The 21998-nt window shown below is 38.7% G+C and overlaps 2 protein-coding genes across 7 annotated transcripts in view; one reads left to right on the top strand and one right to left on the bottom strand.

Moving 5' to 3' along the window:
- Window positions 1-21998, top strand: part of RANBP6 (RAN binding protein 6) — a 318886-nt gene that overhangs the window by 153516 nt on the left and 143372 nt on the right. The window lies entirely within an intron of this gene.
- IL33 (interleukin 33) overlaps window positions 1-21998 on the bottom strand; it is a 54156-nt gene that overhangs the window by 25284 nt on the left and 6874 nt on the right. For 2 of the 4 annotated variants that reach the window (XM_060299988.1, XM_060299989.1), the window contains exon 2: window positions 6080-6246. The exons of the other annotated variants lie outside the window; for them this stretch is intronic. The gene's annotated coding sequence lies outside the window, so the exon portion shown is untranslated. The remainder of the gene's footprint in view (window positions 1-6079; window positions 6247-21998) is intronic. 4 annotated transcript variants of the gene reach the window in all.

The raw sequence follows: 21998 nt of genomic DNA, 5'->3' as shown, positions 1-21998 counted from the left end.
AAAGATCAATAAAACTAAAAGTTGGTTCTTTGAAAGGATAAACAAAATTGATAAACCATTAGCCAGACTCATCAAGAAAAAAAGGGAGAAGACTCAAATCAATAGAATTAGAAATGAAAAAGCAGAAGTAACGACTGACACTGCAGAAATACAAAAGATCATGAGAGATTACTACAAGCAACTCTATGCCAATAAAATGGACAACCTGGAAGAAATGGACAAATTCTTAGAAAGGCACAACCTGCCAAGACTGAATCAGGAAGAAATAGAAAATATGAACAGACCAATCACAAGCACTGAAATTGAAACTGTGATTAAAAATCTTCCAACAAGCAAAAGCCCAGGACCAGATGGCTTCACAGGCGAATTCTATCAAACATTTAGAGAAGAGGTATCACCTATCCTTCTCAGACTCTTCCAAAATATAGCAGAGGGAGGAACACTCCCAAACTCATTCTCCGAGGCCACCATCACCCTGATACCAAAACCAGACAAGGATGTTACAAAGAAAGAAAACTACAGGCCAATATCACTGATGAACATAGATGCAAAGATCCTCAACAAAATACTAGCAAACAGAATCCAACAGCGCATTAAACGGATCATACACCATGATCAAGTGGGGTTTATTCCAGGAATGCAAGGATTCTTCAATATACGCAAATCAATCAACGTGATACACCCTATTAACAAATTGAAGGAGAAAAACCATATGATCATCTCAATAGATGCAGAGAAAGCTTTTCACAAAATTCAACACCCATTTATGATAAAAACCCTGCAGAAAGTAGGCATAGAGGGAACTTTCCTCAACATAATAAAGGCCATATATGACAAACCCACAGCCAACATCGTCCTCAATGGTGAAAAACTGAAAGCATTTCCACTAAGATCAGGAACAAGACAAGGTTGCCCACTCTCACCACTCTTATTCAACATAGTTTTGGAAGTTTTAGCCACAGCAATCAGAGAAGAAAAGGAAATAAAAGGAATCCAAATCGGAAAAGAAGAAGTAAAGCTGTCACTGTTTGCAGATGACATGATCCTATACATAGAGAATCCTAAAGATGCTACCAGAAAACTACTAGAGCTAATCAATGAATTTGGTAAAGTAGCAGGATACAAAATTAATGCACAGAAATCTCTGGCATTCCTATACACTAAGGATGAAAAATCTGAAAGTGAAATCAAGAAAACACTCCCATTTACCATTGCAACAAAAAGAATAAAATACCTAGGAATAAACCTACCTAAGGAGACAAAAGACCTGTATGCAGAAAATTATAAGACACTGATGAAAGAAATTAAAAATGATACAAATAGATGGAGAGATATACCATGTTCTTGGATTGGAAGAATCAACATTGTGAAAATGACTCTACTACCCAAAGCAATCTACAGATTCAATGCAATCCCTATGAAACTACCACTGGCATTTTTCACAGAACTAGAAAAAAAAATCTCACAATTTGTATGGAAACACAAAAGACCCCGAATAGCCAAAGCAATCTTGAGAACGAAAAATGGAGCTGGAGGAATCAGGCTTCCTGACTTCAGACTATACTACAAAGCTACAGTAATCAAGACAGTATGGTACTGGCACAAAAACAGAAATATAGATCAATGGAACAGGATAGAAAGCCCAGAGATAAACCCACGCACATATGGTCACCTTATCTTTGACAAAGGAGGCAGAAATGTACAGTGGAGAAAGGACAGCCTATTCAATAAGTGGTGCTGGGAAAACTGGACAGGTACATCTAAAAGTATGAGATTAGATCACTCCCTAACACCATACACAAAAATAAGCTCAAAATGGATTAAAGACCTAAACGTAAGGCCAGAAACTCTCAAACTCTTAGAGGAAAACATAGGCAGAACACTCTATGACATAAATCACAGCAAGATCCTTTTTGACCCACCTCCTAGAGAAATGGAAATAAAAACAAAAGTAAACAAATGGGACCTAATGAAACTTAAAAGCTTTTGCGCAGCAAAGGAAACCATACGCAAGACCAAAAGACAACCCTCAGAATGGGAGAAAATATTTGCAAATGAAGCAACTGACAAAGGATTAATCTCCAAAATTTATAAGCAGCTCATGCAGCTTAATAACAAAAGAACAAACAACCCAATCCAAAAATGGGCAGAAGACCTAAATAGACATTTCTCCAAAGAAGATATACAGAGTGCCAACAAACACATGAAAGAATGCTCAACATCACTAATCATTAGAGAAATGCAAATCAAAACTACAATGAGATATCATCTCACACCAGTCAGAATGGCCATCATCAAAAAATCTAGAAACAATAAATGCTGGAGAGGGTGTGGAGAAAAGGGAACCCTCTTGCACTGCTGGTGGGAATGTGAATTGGTTCAGCCACTATGGAGAACAGTATGGAGGTTCCTTAAAAAACTACAAATAGAACTACCATATGACCCAGCAATCCCACTACTGGGCATATACCCTGAGAAAACCATAATTCAAAAAGAGTCATGTACCAAAATGTTCATTGCAGCTCTATTTACAATAGCCCAGAGATGGAAACAACCTAAGTGTCCATCATCGGATGAATGGATAAAGAAGATGTGGCACATATATACAATGGAATATTACTCAGCCATAAAAAGAGACGAAATTGAGCTATTTGTAATGAGGTGGATAGACCTAGAGTCTGTCATACAGAGTGAAGTAAGTCAGAAAGAGAGAGACAAATACCGTATGCTAACACATATATATGGAATTTAAGAAAAAAAAATGTCATGAAAAACCTAGGGGTGAAACAGGAATAAAGACACAGACTTACTAGAGAATGGACTTGAGGCTATGGGGAGGGGGAAGGGTAAACGGTGACAAAGCAATAAAGAGGCATGGACATGTATACACTACCAAACGTAAGGTAGATAGCTAGTGGGAAGCAGCCGCATAGCACAGGGAGATCAGCTCGGTGCTTTGTGACCGCCTGGAGGGGTGGGATAGGGAGGGTGGGAGGGAGGGTGACGCAAGCGGGAAGAGATATGGGAACATATGTATATATATAACTGATTCATTTTGTTGTGAAGCTGAAACTAACATACCATTGTAAAGCAATTATGCTCCAATAAAGATGTTTAAAAAAAAATAAAAAATAAAAATAAAAAGGTAACAATGGAAATTTAAAAAAAAAAAAAAAAAACCCAGTGAGCAGCTTCTATGGAGGAGGGAGGAAGCAGTGCTTGGAAAGGGGCTTCGGATGCTGCTAACAGTCCATTTTCACCTGGGCAATGGTGACACAGTGTGTTCACCTTGTAACGATTCATGAGCTGTACACCTTATAATTTCTGCCCCTTTTTTGTATATGTGTTCTACTCCAAGTGAAAAAAAAAAGTTTAAAATTTTCCTTTGGTCCACTAACAAAACTCCAGCCTTAACTAGAATACAGTAACTCAACCTAATCACCTGAACTTATCAAATTAGCACTTCCCTCTCATACTATCCCAGAAACTTTAAATATTGTGATATTTTCTTTTGTTAATCATTTTAAATTATGTCTATTATTCTATTGTAAAAGTACTGTATGCTAATTATAGAAAATTTAGAAAAGTATAAATAAGAAAATTACAATCTGCAATAAAAAAAAAAAAAAAAACCTACCTAAGGGGGCAAAAGACCTGTATGCAGAAAACTATAAGACACTGATGAAAGAAATCAAAGATGATACAAACAGATGGAAAGATATACCATGATTTTGGATTGGAAGAATCAACATTGTGAAAATGACTATACTACCCAAAGCAATCTACAGATTCAATGCAGTCTCAATCAAATTACCAATGGCATTTTTCACAGAAGTAGAACAAGTTTTTATGTACAGTTTGTATGGAAACACAAAACACTCCAAATAGCCAAAGCAATTTTGAGAAAGAAAAACGGAGCTGGAGAAATCAGGCTCCCTGACTTCAGACTATACTACAAAGCTAAAGTAATCCATACAGTATGGTACTGGCACAAAACCAGAAATTTAGATCAATGGAACAGCGTAGAAAGCCCAGAGATAAACCCATGCACATATGGTCACCTTATCTTTGATAAAGGAGGCACGAATATGCAATGGAGAAAGACAGCCTTTTCAATAAGTGGTGCTGGGAAAACTGGACAGCATACACAAAGGTAAGCTCAAAATGGATTAAAGACCTAAATGTAAGTCCAGACATTATAAAATTCTTAGAGGAAAACATAGGCAGAACACTCTATGAAATAAAGCACAGTAAGATCCTTTTGGACCCACCTCCTAGAGTAATGGTAATAAAAGCAAAAATAAACAAATGGGACCTAATGAAACTTAAAACCTTTTGCACAGCAAGGGAAACTAAAAAAAAAAAAAAGAAAAAAAAAAAGCAACCTAATCAAAAAATGGGCAGAAGACCTAAATAGACATTTCTCTAAAGATATACAGATTTCCAAGAAACCCATGAAAGGATGCTCAACATCGCTAATCATTAGGGAACTGCAAATCAAAACTACAGTGAGATATCACCTCACACCAGTCAGACTGGCCATCATCAAAAAAATCTAGAAACAATAAATGCTGGAGAGGGTGTGGAGAAAAGGGAACCCTCCTGCACTGTTGGTGCAAATGTAAATTGATGCAGCCACTATGGAGAACAGTATGGAGGTTCCTTAAAAAACTAAAAATAGAACTACCATATGACTCAGCAATCCCACTACTGGGCATATACCCTGAGAAAACCATAATTCAAAAAGGTGTGTACCACAATATTCATTGCACCACTATTTGCAATAACCAGGACATGGAAGCAACCTAATTGTCCATCAACAGATAAATGTATAAAGAAGATGTGGCACATATATACAATGTAATATTACTCAGCCATAAAAAAGAACGAAATTGAGTTATTTGTAACGAGGTGGATGGACCTAGAGTCTGTCATAGAGAGTGAAGTAAGTCAGAAAGAGAAAAATACCATATGCTAATGCACATATATGGAATAAAAAAAATGGTACTGATGAACCTAGTGGCAGGGCAGGAATAAAGATGCAGATGTAGAGAATGGACTTGAGGAAACAGAGGGGGAGGGGAAGCTGAGAAGTGAGAGAGCAGCACTGACAAATATACAGTACCAAATGCAAACTGGATGGCTAGTGGGAAGCTGCTGCATAGCACAGGGAAATCAACTCGATGCTTTGTGATGACGTAGAAGGCTGGGATAGGGAGGTGGGAGGGAGGCTCAAGAGGGAGGGAGTTTGGGGATATATGTATACATATAGCTGATTCACTTTGTTGTACTGCAGAAAATAACACAACATTGTAAAGCAATTATACTCCAATAAAGATTAACAAAACAAAACAAAAAAACAAAGTACAATGGGAAACCAAAGAAGGGTTTTAAGTAATATGGAATATGACTTAGTTTTTAAAAGAGTGCTCTGACTGCCATTTTAGGAACAGATTGAGGGAAGTAAGAGGGTAGGAATGAAACCAGTAGGGAGTCTGCATTAGTGCAAACTCATAATAATGATGGTGGTGGCGATAATACTAACGGTTATAACAGTTACAGTATCTTGGACATCTTCTGTGGGTCAGATGTTTTACATACATTATTTATAATTGTCACCATGACACTAATATTTGAATATGATTGCCTCCATTCTAGAAGTGAGGAAATAGAGGCTCAGAGAGATTAAGTATCTTGGAAAAGGCCACATAGCTAATAAGTAACAAAGTCAGAATCTGAAATCAAGTCCATCTGGTTCTTTCTCTTATTCTATGGAAGCCATTGGTAGAATGAAGTAGAATTATATTCCTGGGCCTTTAATTCCATTCACTGTGTCATCAAGATTGCATGTTCTGGTTTGTGCAGAGGATCTCTGAGGATGTGGTGGGATTACACAACCCGTTGTTGGCTACCAGAAAATTACTGAAAGAAGTCAGCATCCCAAAACTGGTCCTGTCTGGTAGGGGGAAGAAAAAATGGGGATTATGGCTAAGCTTGGCAACACTGTATGACTTAATTCTGAGAGATTTTGCAGGGAAGCAGAAGGGAGAAGGTGAGAGAGGAGTGTGCTCACACTGACCTTCTACTCCCTTGATTGTGGTGGCTTCACTTCTTTCTTCTGGGGGAGATCAGAATAAGTGATGTCGAGGAAAGGGAGGTTGAGTTTGGGGAACCACGAGACAGCACTCAAACTGAATCACTTCCTGTCCCCCACTCCCCACATCTCTGAAAATTTCTACTTGCCTCCTAGGGAGAGGAAACACTCTATTAAGAAATCTGGCAAATCAATCTATGACTCAAGCTGAACCTTTTGTTAGAGGAGGGGAAGGATGGTATGAGTTTTTAGGAAAACTTTCTTTTATGTCTTTAAGGTAAATAACACAGTATTTATAAAACACTTCTATGCTTTCTTACGGTTTTCCTGGATGCAGTCTTATCTAATCATTTTTATACACTGGTACGACCTGCCCTTCAGACTTTCTAGCCTCACACAGCCCGTTCCTCTATGCCCTGTGCATTTTAGACCCACTGGACTATTTACTGTTCCTCAAGCTACCATGCACTCTCACACCTCCATGCCTTGCTCAAGTTGTTCCTCTTGCTAAAGTTGCCTCTTCCCCTTTACCTGGGAAACTTCTATTTAACCCTTAGAGCTCAATTCAAATTCCTTTGTCTCCCAATCAGCAGAATTTATTGCTTCCTCCCTTATTTGCTTATCGTATCCAACTTTATTTGTTTCCCTATCTTCTCCACTGGACTGCTAGTTCCTTGGGAACCAGCATTATACCTTAGTCATCTTTTGTCTTCCAAGCAGCTACCCATAAGCAGGCACTCAATAAATGTTGTGTAATTTGGATCTGTCCTTGCAAAAACCCTACAAACTAGACAAGGCAGGCATCACCAGCCTCTGTGGATCCCAAAGATCCACAGAGTGGTGGAAATGGGACTGTGGGTTGAGCAGTGTGAAATGGGCACCCCTGAATTTTGACCTACAAAAATGACAGTTTTATATGGCTCAGCCTAATAGAACCCAGGTCTTCTTGTTCTTGGGTCAATGCTTTTTCTAAAGCATTTAAAGAAGCTGACATTATGTTTGGCCTCTGGCCCTGTGGTTTTAGTGTGATCAACATTTTGAATTATTCAGTTCAATGTGTTGTTTTATTCCCCTTGGTTGCCCCTCCCCATGCGTCACATACTTTGGAGACCCAGCTGTGTATTGGACCAAGTCTTTAGTAATTTTTGAACAAGCAGAGGTAGAATGACCTCCCATTCTCAAGCTTAGACCCAGGATTTGCTCCCTCCCCACAGGGCTTTTCAGCTGCCTAGGTCACAGTCTCCTCATCTGAAAAATGAAGAGAGTTCCTGAAAGCCAGTGTCTTCTTATCCTTTTGACTCTCTTTCCTGTGCTCCTATACAGGTTCCTGGTTCAGCCCCTTCTTTCCCCTCTCCCTGGGCTTGGTTCTATACCAGCAGCCACACCAGCCCCTTGACCACCCAAAAGATACCATCCTCAGAGAAATGCACAAGCTCTGCCTCAGCCCTGTGCCCTTCTCCTCCCTTTTCACTAACCTTATAGCAGACAGGATGAGGCGGGCGGACAAGGGAGCATTAAGTAACCTAGATGGGTAGAGGTGGATCTGAAATCAAGGTACATAATGGACTTGGGTATGTTTTGTCTTAGAGCAAACTTAAAGTGAAAAGGGAAGTCTATTGAGTCTGTAGTGTAGATTTGTTTTTGTTTTTATGGATTCAGAGAGCCCTAAGTGCTAGAAGAAAGCAATATATGGGAATGAAACAACATAGAATAAATAGGTCTTTAGTTTTAGTTTGACTCTGAAGTTTAAAGTTGAGATCACTTTTTTCTTTTATTTTGAACATTCTTTTTAAGTAAAACTGGAAAAGTAATATACAAATTATGAATTTTGTAAAAAGTCAAAAGAGTATGAAAAATCCAATAGGATTTTTGAAGAGTTAAAAGTTCTGTATTTTTAAAAATTAACCTTTATATAGTGTTCACTCTGTGCCAATACTGTACTGTACTAAGTGCTTTATATATATAACTCATTCAATCATCATAGCAGTTTTATCAGGGGGTACTATTATCTTCCCTATTTTACAGATGAGGAAACTGAAGCACAGAGAGATCAAAGAACTTGCGTAAGGTCCCATAGCAAAACCTCAAGCAAACTTTTAGAATTCATGAGGTATTCCAGAAAAGTGGTGGAGAAATTCAAATCTGTTGGCTTTCAGATCTTCTTCCCTATTCCTGAGCCCAGAGCAGAAACCTCTTTTCCATACTGGGCTTCTGCTTAAAATTTTCTAGGTCAAAAAGGTTTCCCTACTAAGAAAACAAAATTAAAAGTTTTAAAATATGACATGCCACCTGGATTATTTGCCCTTATAAGGGAGAGTGAAACTGAGACTCAGTTCATACGCCATCAGTGGTGGTCTAGCTAGTTAATAGATTTAGCAACATCATAAGGAGAAATCATTATAATCATTACAGTTTGTGGGTGGAAGAGGAAATTTTCAAAACTTTTAAAGAAGTAGAATCCTTTTCTGAAAAAGGAATATTGAATAGAACCCCCAAGAGACAAAAAAGAGAAAATCAGGAATTTGTTGATTTATTAATATAACTATGGTTTATATATTTAAATTTATAATATTTGCTCATTATAAAGTTAATTAATCAGAGACTTCTGTTTCCGACATAACAGTGGATTAGTTACCATGGCCAGCCCACCTGACAAAACAACTATAATGCTGTAAGAAATATTTTTTAAAGTTTTTTCAAGGGCTTGCCTGGTGGCGCAGTGGTTGAGAGTCCACCTGCCGATGCAGGGGACACGGGTTTGTGCCCCGGTCCGGGAAGATTCCACATGCCGCGGAGCGGCTGGGCCCGTGAGCCATGGCCGCTGAGCCTGCGTGTCCGGAGCCTGTGCTCCGCAATGGGAGAGGCCACAACAGTGAGAGGCCCGCATACCGCAAAAAAAAAAAAGTTTTTTCAAATTTATCGTTGAGCTGGCATAAAAGTAAAAATGTATAGTAGGCATGCAAGCTTGGCTTTTTCCTAAAGTTGTCTGCTAAATGCTAGAGAGAGCGGACAACTACACGAAGTGCGGGGGCCAGGAAATAAAGCCCAGGATGTGCCTAAGATGGGGATTCTAATAGGGAATTGCTGCACAAACCTGGATATCCAAAGGGCTACACTCACAGGTTAAGGCTGATTGAAATAAATAAACCCCACTTGCAGAAGGGGATAGCTAGGAAGCTTGTTTGTCCGAGGGAAGGGAAACCATTGCTCTGAGAATTTATCTCCTCATGAAAAGTCAGCCCCCACAGGGGTTTGCAGCCTGTATTCACACTCACTACCTGTGTGCCTCCAAAAGCCTGAAATAGAGAATTAAACATAAAATGGTTTTAGGTTGGTAGTATCCCAAGGCATATTGGAAAGGAAAACTCAAATCTTATCTTGATGAATTTTACCAGCTGCAACTCAAGCCACAGAATATTCACAGAGAAAAATTTGCAGGATGAGTGAGTAATTTGCAGTCAAGATTTATAAAGCAAACAAGAATACTAGGCATCATGGTGAGAGCCCATGGAGGGAACAGACAGCAGAAACCAACCTGCAAAGGCTTCATGTATTAGAACAATCAGAAATGACATATAAAACAACTGATTTTTTTTTAAACAACTGATTGTAATATGTTTAGGTAGAGCTCTAAAAAGATTGAAAACATGAACAAAGAACAAATGGATTTGAAAAAGATCCGAATAGAATATCTAGAAATGAAAAATATATTGTTGAACTTAAAGCTCCATGGATTGATTAAACAGATTAGACACATATGAAGAGAGTCAGTGAACTAGAAAATATATCTGAAGATATTCCTTGGAATACAATCCAGTAACACTTAAAGGTGAAAAATAGGGACTTCCCTGGCGGTCCAGACTTCGCCTTCCAATGCAGGGGTTGTGAGTTAGATCCCTGTTCAGGGAGCTAAGATCCCACATGCCTTGCGGCCAAAAAACCAAAACATAAAACAGAAGCAATATTGTAACAAATTCAATAAAGACTTTAAAAAAATAATTATTACTTTTTTAAAAAGATGAAAAATATAAAAATGGGGGTAAGAGACTTCAAGGACAGAATGAGACAGTCTAATGTGTATCTATTTGGAATTTTAGAAGGAGATAGAATAAGAAATGAGCAATATTTGAAGATATAAAGGCTGAGAACTTTCCAGAATTATTGAAAGACCCCAATCCTCAGATCTAAAAATCCCAATGAATCTCAAGTAGGTTTAAAAAAAGAAAAAAATCTACATCTTGATATATTAAATATGAAACTGCAGAACATTTTTAAAAAGAGAGAAGATTGTAATGTCAGTCACTGAAGACAATGAAACTATTTGGATGAGCAGAAAGGAAATTTTGATTGGGTTTATGGATCAGTGTTTAGTCTTAGAGTAGCCCCAGAACCTGTGAAATTAGCATCAGATAGATGCTAGAACCACTAAAGCACATTTGCTGTCCACTGAGTACCATTAAAAACTGCAGGGCTGGCCTAAAACTCCTTATTTTACAGATGAGGGAAATGACACTCAAAGCAGGTCTTACTTAAGGTCACACAGCTAGTGAGTGAGTATATGGTGGAGGATCAGGACCAGAACTTAGGTCCCCAACTCACAGAGCAGTAGCTATGACTGCTCTTTCCTCTATAACCTGCTAATGTTTCATTAAAATTTTAAGCAACAACAGCAAAGAAAAACAAAGTGTGAAGAAATACAGGGAACTGTTACATTTTATCAGGGAAATTTTTGATGCTGTCCTTTTGTCTCAAGTATGGAATTTTTTTTTTTAATTATTTATTTATTTATGGCTTTGTTGGGTCTTCATTACTGTGCGAGGGCTTTCTCTAGTTGCCGCGAGCGGAGGCCACTCTTCATCGCGGTGCGCGGGCCTCTCACTGTCGCGGCCTCTCTCGTCGCGGAGCACAGGCTCCAGACGCGCAGGCTCAGTAGGTGGCTCACGGGCCTAGTTGCTCCGCGGCATGTGGGATCTTCCCAGACCAGGGCTCGAACCCATGTCCCCTGCATCGGCAGGCAGATTCTCAACCACTGCGCCACCAGGGAAGCCCTCAAGTATGGAATTTAATAAATGTTTGAATACCTTCTTCCACAGTGCAATGTGCTGTCTCTAGGAACCAATGAAACTGCTCACTTTTTTGCATGGGGATAAGGGCATACAGCCTTGATTTGTTTCCTTCTAGCTTGTAAGACAAAGTGAGGGAAGCGTGAGAAAGGTTTTAGAAGATGTGATTAAAACTAAATCACAGAAAATATTTCTGGCACAGCATTCCATAGAAGGTGGCAGGGGAACAAGGAGTGGGGGCAAAATCTGAGATAAAGGCTTTGCTGAGAAATAGACAAGGTAAAAGCAGGTGCCAAGCCACAGCATGTGAATATACCTGAGTTACTAGGTCATAAAATCAGCACTCAAAACTGGAGATAAAAATCCAATCTGTTTTGCTTCAGTTCGTTGGTTTAGACCTGCCTTGTTTTGCTTTCTAAAAAGTTTATACCTAGATCCACAAAGGAAAACAACTTGCAGCGGTAGGCAATGAAGCTATATCAAACTCTATCATCCCTGTTTATTCATAAAAAAGATAGTAATTGCATCTATGTGTATGTATGTTTGGAAGAATTATTTCTGGATCTTACCTGTTCTCCACAAATACATACCAAGAAGTGTGAGAGCATCTGGAATTGGCAACAATACAACCAAAACAGATTGCTTAACCAAAGATGAGAATTTGCCCATTTAATGTCAGCTATGACTCTGGAAATAGTGCCCAGATTCCAAAGTCTAAAGTGGTTTAATATTTGTACAATTCCAAATCCTAACAAGGATATGGTTATCTGGGCAGCATCCGAAATTCTAACAGGTGACTTGCTGTTTGTTTTTTAAGAGAAACATCATATTTTAGACAGGAAAAGCTTTAGAGTTTGAAGTGTATCTTTAAAGCAGAATGCAATATATATCTTTAAATTTCTAAAGAAGCAGACTGATTTGGGTATGGTACATTTCTTAACTACATAAAACATTGATAAGAAGAGTTTATTCCAGATACTATATATATATATATATATATATATATATATATATATATATATATATGTTTAAAGCCAGTGAAAGTATACCTAACTTCCATTCCCAGTGCATAGGGATGCCACTAGATATTTCTGGAATGATCCTGGAGGCTAGTAGGCTTCATTTGAAGGCAGATTTGAAAAACTGAGGAATAACAAGAGGAGCTTCCGAAAGGGTGAGCCAGATGTTTATGGTAATGAGGAAATAAGGACTTTAATGTCTAAAATTTAGGACCAAGAGGAACTTCCCTGGCGGTTCAGTGGTTAAGACTCTGCACTTCCACAGCAGCTGTACAGCCAAACAATAAAAAAATAAAATAAAATTTAGGGCCAAGAGAAGGCAGCCCAAAGCAGCAAAACTTTGCATTGGTAGAAGATAATGTACCAGACCCACTGTAAAAATAAAAACATTTAAGAAAAAAGTTTCCTCTTTAAGAATGGAAGTCAACTACTAGTTAGTGCTTGCTAGTTATATTATGAAGACTAAATATAAGCTCTAAAAATACCCTTTGCTTTGTTTGAACTTAAGGCTTCTGACACCCAACCAGAAGATAACAGTTGTCCTTGTGCTTAAAAATAAACCCAAACCAGTCAGTCAGTCAGCCTTTAGTGCTTTGATGTCACGTGTAGAACCTCTATATTACCTGGTTTATCAAATGCTTGTGATAAATTACATAAAGTAGATACTTTGTTAAATTGTATGTCACTTGGACAATGTTTTATTTAATAAAACATTGAGGGTGGATTATTATTAGATCATAATGATTCAGTAATAACTTGACTAAATTTCCTTAAAGTATGTTGTATTCAAAGTCTATAAAAACTCCATTTGTGATCATGGGGTTAAGAGAACAATCCCTTTTTTCTACTATAGTGTAACATTTTAAAAAAGTGGTTCCTGACTTTTTTTCTGAAACCCAAATATAATATGATGGTTTGTTTTCTTCTCTAATTAATGTTGCTTTGCAGTTGGTACACAACAGAGGCATACCTCAACTCCAAAACTACAATCCTAGGGAAGATATCTTTTTCTGAAGTGTGTTTGTCAGCTAACTTAGGTCTAGTTGCCCCAGACTGGAACAACATATTTCTAGGAAAAGTAAAGAAAATGCATGCATTAAAGTTGAAGGAGAACCACAATGCTTATCTATCAAAATGGCTAAAATGAGGAAGACAGGAAATACCAGGTATTTGCAAGGATTTGGGACAACTGGAATTCTTATACATGGCTGATGAGAGTGTAAATTGCTACAACCACTTTGGAAAATAATGTGGTAGTATCCACTAAAGCTGAACATATACATACATTTGGCCCAACAAGTCTACTTGAAGGTATATATCCAACAGAAAGGCATAAAAATATTTGCCAAAATATATGTAGGGGAATATTCCTAGCAGTCCTAGTCACATAACTCCAAGCAGCAAACAATGCAAATGTCCGACTACATTATAATGGATAAATTGTGGCACATTCATTTAGAGGAATTCTAACCAGTAATGAGAGTAAACAAGCTACTTCGATGTGCAACAACACAGAGGTATCTCACAAACATAATCGTGAATGAATGCGGCTAGACACAAAGAGATATAAAAAGTATGAATTTATTTATAAATAGGTCAAAACCCCCAAAGGCATATTGAATATATGATATTAGAAAACCTAATAATGGCTTTTCTTGAGGTAGAGAGAAGTGACAACAAGAGGGCAGGAGGAGGATTCTGGAGTTCTTTACTCTTCTGTTTCTTTTTATGGTTGCATAGGTTTGTTCACATGATTTGTGCAATTTTCTGTGTGTATATGTTAATGAATTTTTTAAGTTAAAGGAAATAGAGACTGTCAGTGAATTGTAAAATATATGGATTCTACTTTTTCACGTGTGGTGATCAAAGAGACTCATTGACAGAATTAAGTAAGCAATCTATTTCATGGCTAAAAAAAAAAAAATTAAAGGAACATCAGCGTCTGTATTTAAGAATGAATTGAACTGACTAGAAAATGGTCAAATGGGAAATGGACACATTCCTCTTTTCCCTTAGTATGGAAGAAGTGCTTCTGATATGTCTGATTAAAGACTTAGTTTTCTGTCCTGAAAATCAGATTAAAGAAAAAAAAATTTTTTTACATCTTTATTGGAGTATAATTGCTTTACACTGGTGTGTAGTTTCTGCTTTATAACAAAGTGAATCAGTTATACATATACATATGTTCCCATATCTCTTCCCTCTTGCGTCTCCCTCCCTCCCACCCTCCCTATCCCACCCCTCCATGTGGTCACAAAGAACCGAGTTGATCTCCCTGTGCTATGCGGCTGCTTCCCACTAGCTATCTACCTTACATTTGGTAGTGTATATATGTCCATGCCTCTCTCTCGCTTTGTCACAGCTTACCCTTCCCCCTCCCCATATCCTCAAGTCCATTCTCTAGTAGGTCTGTGTCTTTATTCCTGTCTTACCCCTAGGCTCTTCAAGACATTTTTTCCCTTAAATTCCTTATATATGTGTTAGCATACGGTATTTGTCTTTCTCTTTCTGACTTACTTCACTCTGTATGACAGACTCTAGGTCCATCCACCTCACCACAAATAACTCAATTTCATTTCTTTTTATGGCTGAGTAATATTCCATTGTATATATGTGCCACATTTTCTTTATCCATTAATCCGATGATGGACACTTAGATTGATTCCATCTCTGGGCTATCGTACATAGAGCTGCAATGAACATTTTGGTACATGACTCTTTTTGAATTATGGTTTTCTCAGGGTATATGCCCAGTAGTGGCATTGCTGGGTCATATGGTAGTTCTATTTGTAGTTTTTTAAGGAACCTCCATACTGTTCTCCACAGTGGCTGTATCAATTTACATTCCCATCAACAGTGCAAGAGGGTTCCCTTTTCTCCACACCCTCTCCAGCATTTATTGTTTCTAGATTTTTTGATGATGGCCATTCTGACTGGTGTGAGGTGATATCTCATTGTAGTTTTGATTTGCATTTCTCTAATGATTAACGAAGTTAAGCATTCTTTCATGTGTTTGTTGGCAGTCTGTATATCTTCTTTACAGAAATGTCTATTTAGGTCTTCTGCCCATTTTTGGATTGGGTTGTTTGTTTTTTTTGTTATTGAGCTGCATGAGCTGCTTATAAATTTTGGAGATTAATCCTTTGTCAGTTGCTTCATTTGCAAATATTTTCTCCCATTCTGAGGGTTGTCTTTTGGTTTGCGTATGGTTTCCATTGCTGTGCAAAAGCTTTGAAGTTTCATTAGGTCCCATTTGTTTATTTTTGTTTTTATTTCCATTTCTTTGGGAGGTGGGTCAGAAAGGGTCTTGCTGTGATTTATGTCATAGAGTGTTCTGCCTATGTTTTCCTCTAAGAGTTTGAGAGTTTCTGGCCTTACGTTTAGGTCTTTAATCCATTTTGAGCTTATTTTTGTGTATGGTGTTAGGGAGTGATCTAATCTCATACTTTTAGATGTACCTGTACAGTTTTCCCAGCACCACTTATTGAATAGGCTGTCCTTTCTCCACTGTACATTCCTGCCTCCTTTATCAAAGATAAGGTGACCATATGTGCGTGGGTTTATCTCTGGGCTTTCTATCCTGTTCCATTGATCTATATTTCTGTTTTTGTGCCAGTACCATACTGTCTTGATTACTGTAGCTTTGTTGTATAGTCTGAAGTCAGGGAGCCTGATTCCTCCAGCTCCGCTTTTCGTTCTCAAGATTGCTTTGGCTATTCGGGGTCTTTTGTGTTTCCATACAAATTGTGAAATTTTTTGTTCTAGTTCTGTGAAAAATACCAGTGGTAGTTTGAGAGGGATTGCATTGAATCTGTAGATTGCTTTGGGTAGTATAGTCATTTTCACAATATTGATTCTTCCAATCCAAGAACATGGTATAGCTCTCCATCTATTTGTATCATCTTTAATTTCTTTCATCAGTGTCTTATAATTTTCTGCATACAGGTCTCTTGTCTCTGTAGGTAGGTTTATTCCTAGATATTTTATTCTTTTTGTTGCAATGGTAAATGGGAGTGTTTTCTTGATTTCACTTTCAGATTTTTCATCATTAGTATATAGGAATGCCAGAGATTTCTGTGCATTAATTTTCTATCCTGCAACTTTACCAAATTCATTGATTAGCTCTAGTAGTTTTCTGGTAGCATGTTTAGGATTCTCTATGTATAGTATCATGTCATCTGCAAACAGTGACAGCTTTACTTCTTCTTTTCCGATTTGTATTCCTTTTATTTCCTTTTCTTCTCTGATTGCTGTGGCTAAAACTTCCAAAACTATGTTGAATAAGAGTGATGAGAGTGGGCAACCTTATCTTGTTACTGATCTTAGTGGAAATGCTTTCAGTTTTTCACCATTGAGGACGATGTTGGCTGTGGGTTTGTCATATATGGCCTTTATTATGTTGAGGAAAGTTCCCTCTATGCCTACTTTCTGCAGAGTTTTTATCATAAATGGGTGTTGAATTTTGTTGAAAGCTTTCTCTGCATCTATTGAGATGATCATATGGTTTTTCTCCTTCAATTTGTTAATATGGTTTATCACATTAATTGTTTTGCATATATTGAAGAATCCTTGCATTCCTGGGAGAAACCCCAGTTGATTATGGTGTATGATCCTTTTAATGTGCTGTTGGATTCTGTTTGCAGTATTGTGTTGAGGATTTTTACATCTATGTTCATCAGTGATATTGGCCTGTAGTTTTCTGTCTTGTGACATCCTTGTCTGGTTTTGGTATCAAGGTGATGGTGGCCTCGTAGAATGAGTTTGGGAGTGTTCCTCCCTCTGCTATATTTTGGAAGAGTTTGAGAAGGATAGGGGTTAGCTCTTCTCTAAGTTTTTGATAGAATTCGCCTGTGAAGCCATCTGGTTCTGGAGTTTTGTTTGTTGGAAGATTTTTAATCAGAGTTTTCATTTCAGTGCTTGTGATTGGTCTGTTCATATTTTCTATTTCTTCCTGATTCAGTCTTGGCAGGTTGTGCATTTCTAAGAATTTGTCCATTTCTTCCAGGTTGTCCATTTTATCGGCATAGAGTTGCTTGTAGTAATCTCTCATGATCTTTTGTATTTCTGCAGTGTCAGTTGTTACTTCTGCTTTTTGATTTCTAATTCTATTGATTTGAGTCTTCTCCCTGTTTTTCTTGATGAGTCTGGCTAGTGGTTTATCAATTTTGTTTATCTTCTCAAAGAACCAGCTTTTAGTTTTATTGATCTTTGCTATCATTTCCTTCGTTTCTTTTTCATTTATTTCTTATCTGATTTTTATGATTTCTTTCCTTCTGCTAACTTTGGGGTTTTTTGTTCTTCTTTCTCTAATTGCTTTAGGTGCAGGGTTAGGTTGTTTATTCGAGATGTTTCCTGTTTCTTAAGTAGGATTGTATTGCTATAAACTTCCCACTTAGAACTGCTTTTGCTGCATCCCATAGGTTTTGGGTCGTCGTGTCTCCATTGTCATTTGTTTCTAAGTATTTTTTAATTTTCCTCTTTGATTTCTTCAGTGATCACTTCGTTATTAAGTAGTGTATTGTTTACCCTCCATGTGTCTGTATTTTTTACAGATCTTTTCCTGTAATTGATATCTAGTCTCATAGCGCTGTGGTTGGAAAAGATACTTGAAAGAATTTCAATTTTCTTAAATTTACCAAGGCTTGACTTGTGACCCAAGATATGATCTATCCTGGAGAATGTTCCATGAGCACTTGAGAAAAATGTGTATTCTGTTGTTTTTGGATGGAATGTCCTATAAATATCAATTAAGTCCATCTTGTTTAATGTAACATTTAAAGCTTGTGTGTCCTTATTTATTTTCATTTTGGATTATCTGTCCATTGGTGAAAGTGGGGTGTTAAAGTTCCCTACTATGAGTGTGTTACTGTCAATTTCCCCTTTTATGGCTGTTAGTATTTGCCTTATGTATTGAGGTGCTCCTATGTTGGGTGCATAAATATTTACAATTGTTATATCTTCTTCTTGGATCGATCCCTTGATCATTATGTAGTGTCCTTCTTTGTCTCTTCTAATAGTCTTTATTTTAAAGTCTATTTTGTCTGATCTGAGAATTGCTACTCCAGCTTTCTTTTGGTTTCCATTTGCATGAAATATCTTTTTCCATCCCCTTACTTTCAGTCTGTATGTGTCTCTAGGTCTGAAGTGGGTCTCTTGTAGACAGCAAATATATGGGTCTTGTTTTTGTATCCATTCAGCCAATCTGTGTCTTTTGGTGGGAGCATTTAGTCCATTTACCTTTAAGGTAATTATCGATATGTATGTTCCTATTCCCATTTTCTTAATTGTTTTGGGTTCGGTATTGTAGGTCTTTTCCTTCTCTTGTGTTTCTTGCCTAGAGAAGGTCCTTTAGCAGTTGTTGTTAAGCTGGTTTGGTGGTGCTGAACTCTCTCAGCTTTTGCTTGTCTGTAAAGGTTTTAATTTCTCCATCAAATCTGAATGAGATCCTTGCTGGGTAGAGTAATCTTGGTTGTAGGTTTTTCTCCTTCATCACTTTAAATATGTCTTGCCAGTCCCTTCTGGCTTGCAGAGTTTCTGCTGAAAGATCAGCTGTTAACCTTATGGGGATTCCCTTTTGTGTTATTTTTTTTTCCCTTGCTGATGTTAATATGTTTTCTTTGTATTTAATTTTTGACAGTTTGATTAATATTTGTCTTTGTGTTTTTCTCCTTGGATTTATCCTGTATGGGACTCTCTGTGCTTCCTGGACTTGATTAACTATTTCCTTTCCCATATTAGGGAAGTTTTCAACTATAATCTCTTCAAATATTTTCTCAGTCCCTTTCTTTTTCTCTTCTTCTTCTGGAACCCCTATAATTCGAATGTTGGTGCATTTAACGTCGTCCCAGAGGTCTCTGAGACTGTCCTCAGTTCTTTTCATTCTTTTTTCTTTATTCTGCTCTGCAGTAGTTATTTCCACTATTTTATCTTCCAGGTCACTTAATCGTTCTTCTGCCTCAGTTATTCTGCTACTCTGATCCCATCTAGAGTATTTTTAATTTCATTTATTGTGTTGTTCATCATTGTTTGTTTCATCTGTAGTTCTTCCAGGTCCTTGTTGTGGACCAGTGTTCTGAAGTTGGCTTTCCCACGTCAGAGGCACAACACTGAGTCCTGGCTGGAACACCAAGAGCCTTTCATCCACACGGCTCAGAATAAAAGGGAGAAAAAGTAGAAAGAAAGAATTAGTAGAAGTAGAAAGAAAGAAAGAAACACAGGAGAGAGGGAGGGAGTAATGATGGAAGGAAGGAGGGAAGGAAGGAAAAAAGAAAGAAGATAAAGTAAAATAAAGTAAGATAAAATATAATAAAGTTATTAAAATAAAAAATAATTATTAAGAAAAATAAAAAGACGGATAGAACCCTAGGACAAATGGTGGAAGCAAAGCTATACAGATATAATCTCACACAGACGCATACACATACACACTCACAAATAGAGGAAAAAGGGAAAAAATCATACATCTTGCTCTCAAAGTCCACCTCCTCAATTTGGGATGATTCATTGTCTAAAGGAGGGAAGGAAGGAAAGAAAGAAAGAAAAGATAAGGTAAAATAAAATAAAGTTATTAAAATAAAAAATAATTTTTAAGAAAAAAAATTTTTTTTTAAAAGAAGGAAGGATAGAACCCTAGGACAAATGGTGGAAGCAAAGCTATACAGACAAAAATCTCACACAGAAGCATACACATACACACAAAAAGAGGAAAAGGGGAAAAAATCATAAATCTTGCTCTCAAAGTCCACCTCCTCAATTTGGGATGATTCGTTGTCTATTCATTTATTCCACAGATGCAGGGTACATCAAGTTGATTGTGGAGCTTTAATCCACTGCTTCTGAGGCTGCTGGGAGAGATTTCCCTTTCTCTTCTTTGTTCTCACAGCTCCCAGGGGCTCAGCTTTGGATTTGGCTGCGCCTCTGCGTGTAGGTCGCCGGAGGGCATCTGTTCTTCGCTCAGACAGGACGGGGTTAAAGGAGCAGCTGATTCGGGGGCTGTGGCTCACTCAGGCCGGGGGGGAGGGAGGGGCACATAGTGCAGGGCGAGCCTGTGGCGGCAGAGCCCAGCGTGACGTTGCACCAGCGTGAGGCGCGCCATGTGTTCTCCTGGGGGAGTTGTCCCTGGATCCCGGGACCCTGGCAGTGGTGGGTTGCACAGGCTCCCCGGAAGCGAGGTGTGGTTAGTAACCTGTGCTCACACACAGGCTTCTTGGTGGTGGCAGCAGCAGCCTTACCGTCTCATACCCGTCTCTGGGGTCTGCGCTTTTAGCCACAGCTCGCGCCCGTCTCTGGAGCTCCTTTAAGCAGCGCTCTTAATCCCCTCTCCTCGCGCACCAGGAAACAAAGAGGGAAGAAAAAGTCTCTTGCCTCTTCGGCAGGTCCAGACTTTTCCCCGGACTCCCTCCCGGCTAGCCGTGGTGCACTAACCCCCTGCAGGCTGTGTTCACGCCGCCAACCCCAGTCCTCTCCCGGCACTCCAACTGAAGCCCGAGCCTCAACTCCCAGACCCGCCTGCCCTGGCAGGTGAGTAGACAAGCCTCTCGGGCTGTTGAGTGCCAGTCGGCCCTGATCCTCCGTGCGGGAATCTCCCCTCTTTGCTCTCTGCACCCCTGTTGCTGTGTTCTCCTCCGCGGCTCCAAAGCTTTCCCCCTGCGCCACCTGCTGTCTCCGCCCGCGAAGGGGCTTCCTAGTGTGTGGAAACCTTTCCTCCTTCACAGCTCCCTCCCACTGGTGCAGGTCCCGTCCCTATCCTTTTGTCTCTGTTTATTCTTTTTTCTTTTGCCCTACCCAGGTATGTGGGGGGTTTCTTGCCTTTTGGGAGATCTGAGGTCTTCTGCCAGCGTTCAGTAGGTGTTCTGTAGGAGTTGTTCCATGTGTAGATGTATTTCTGGTGTATCTGTGGGGAGGAAGGTGATCTCCGCGTCTTACTCTACCACCATCTTCCCGGAAGCCCCCCTAAAGACAATTTTTGAGGTGTTTTTCAGACTAAGGCAGAATCCTCAGGATGACTTTGAAAAGAATTTGGGTGCCCTTCTCAGCGACGGGCAAGAAGTCCTAAAAAACTAAAAATGGTTGGAGTTCTGCAGGAATGAGGGGATGCTGAGAGTTTACCTAGCATGAATGTTGTTTTTTAACTGACAAATCTCTTTTCTTTCCCCAAAAAAGAAATTTAGATATGCAGAAACCTCAGCCATTCATGGCAATACTGTCTCCATCTGACAATAACAGGTCTAGATATAGGCATGTAACACAGATCTTACCATTGAGACAAAGGGGAGGTGTGCCTGGGACTTCTGGGAAACTTTCTCTCCTTAGAAGTAAGTGCTGTTTGACTTCCACTCACTTGCCCTCTGTGAGGATGTGGTGCTCAAAGCTGGGCCAACCATCTTCTCCCATGAAGGGAGAGATCATGGACAGTCTGAGAATGGCAGAGCAGAAGGGTAAGAAGAGCCTGGGTCTTTTGGTTATGTCCTTGATTCTTTGCACCAACTCTGGGGCTGCCAACTTCAGAACTTCTTGTTAAGTGAGCAGTAAGTGTCCTTATAATTTGAGCCATATTCAATTTGTTATTCTTTTATTGCAGCTAAAGCATATCAAGTGATACAAATTATCTTTACATATTTTTTGTCTAAATGTAATCTACATTGGCTTTTTCTAAATCCTAAAAAGAAATGGCTAACATCTAATGTATTCTGGACATTGACTTAATAATATCTCTAAATACAGTTGGGTTGTTTAAACATTCTCCCCCACCCCCTGCTCAAAGCCCTTCTTTATAAACATTTTTAATTTTAGTAAAAAATAGATAATATAAAACTTACCATC

Source organism: Globicephala melas, chromosome 6 (assembly GCF_963455315.2).
Source record: "Globicephala melas chromosome 6, mGloMel1.2, whole genome shotgun sequence".
In the NCBI taxonomy this organism is placed as follows: Eukaryota; Metazoa; Chordata; class Mammalia; order Artiodactyla; family Delphinidae; genus Globicephala; species Globicephala melas.
This window is presented reverse-complemented; position numbering and strand designations above follow the sequence as displayed.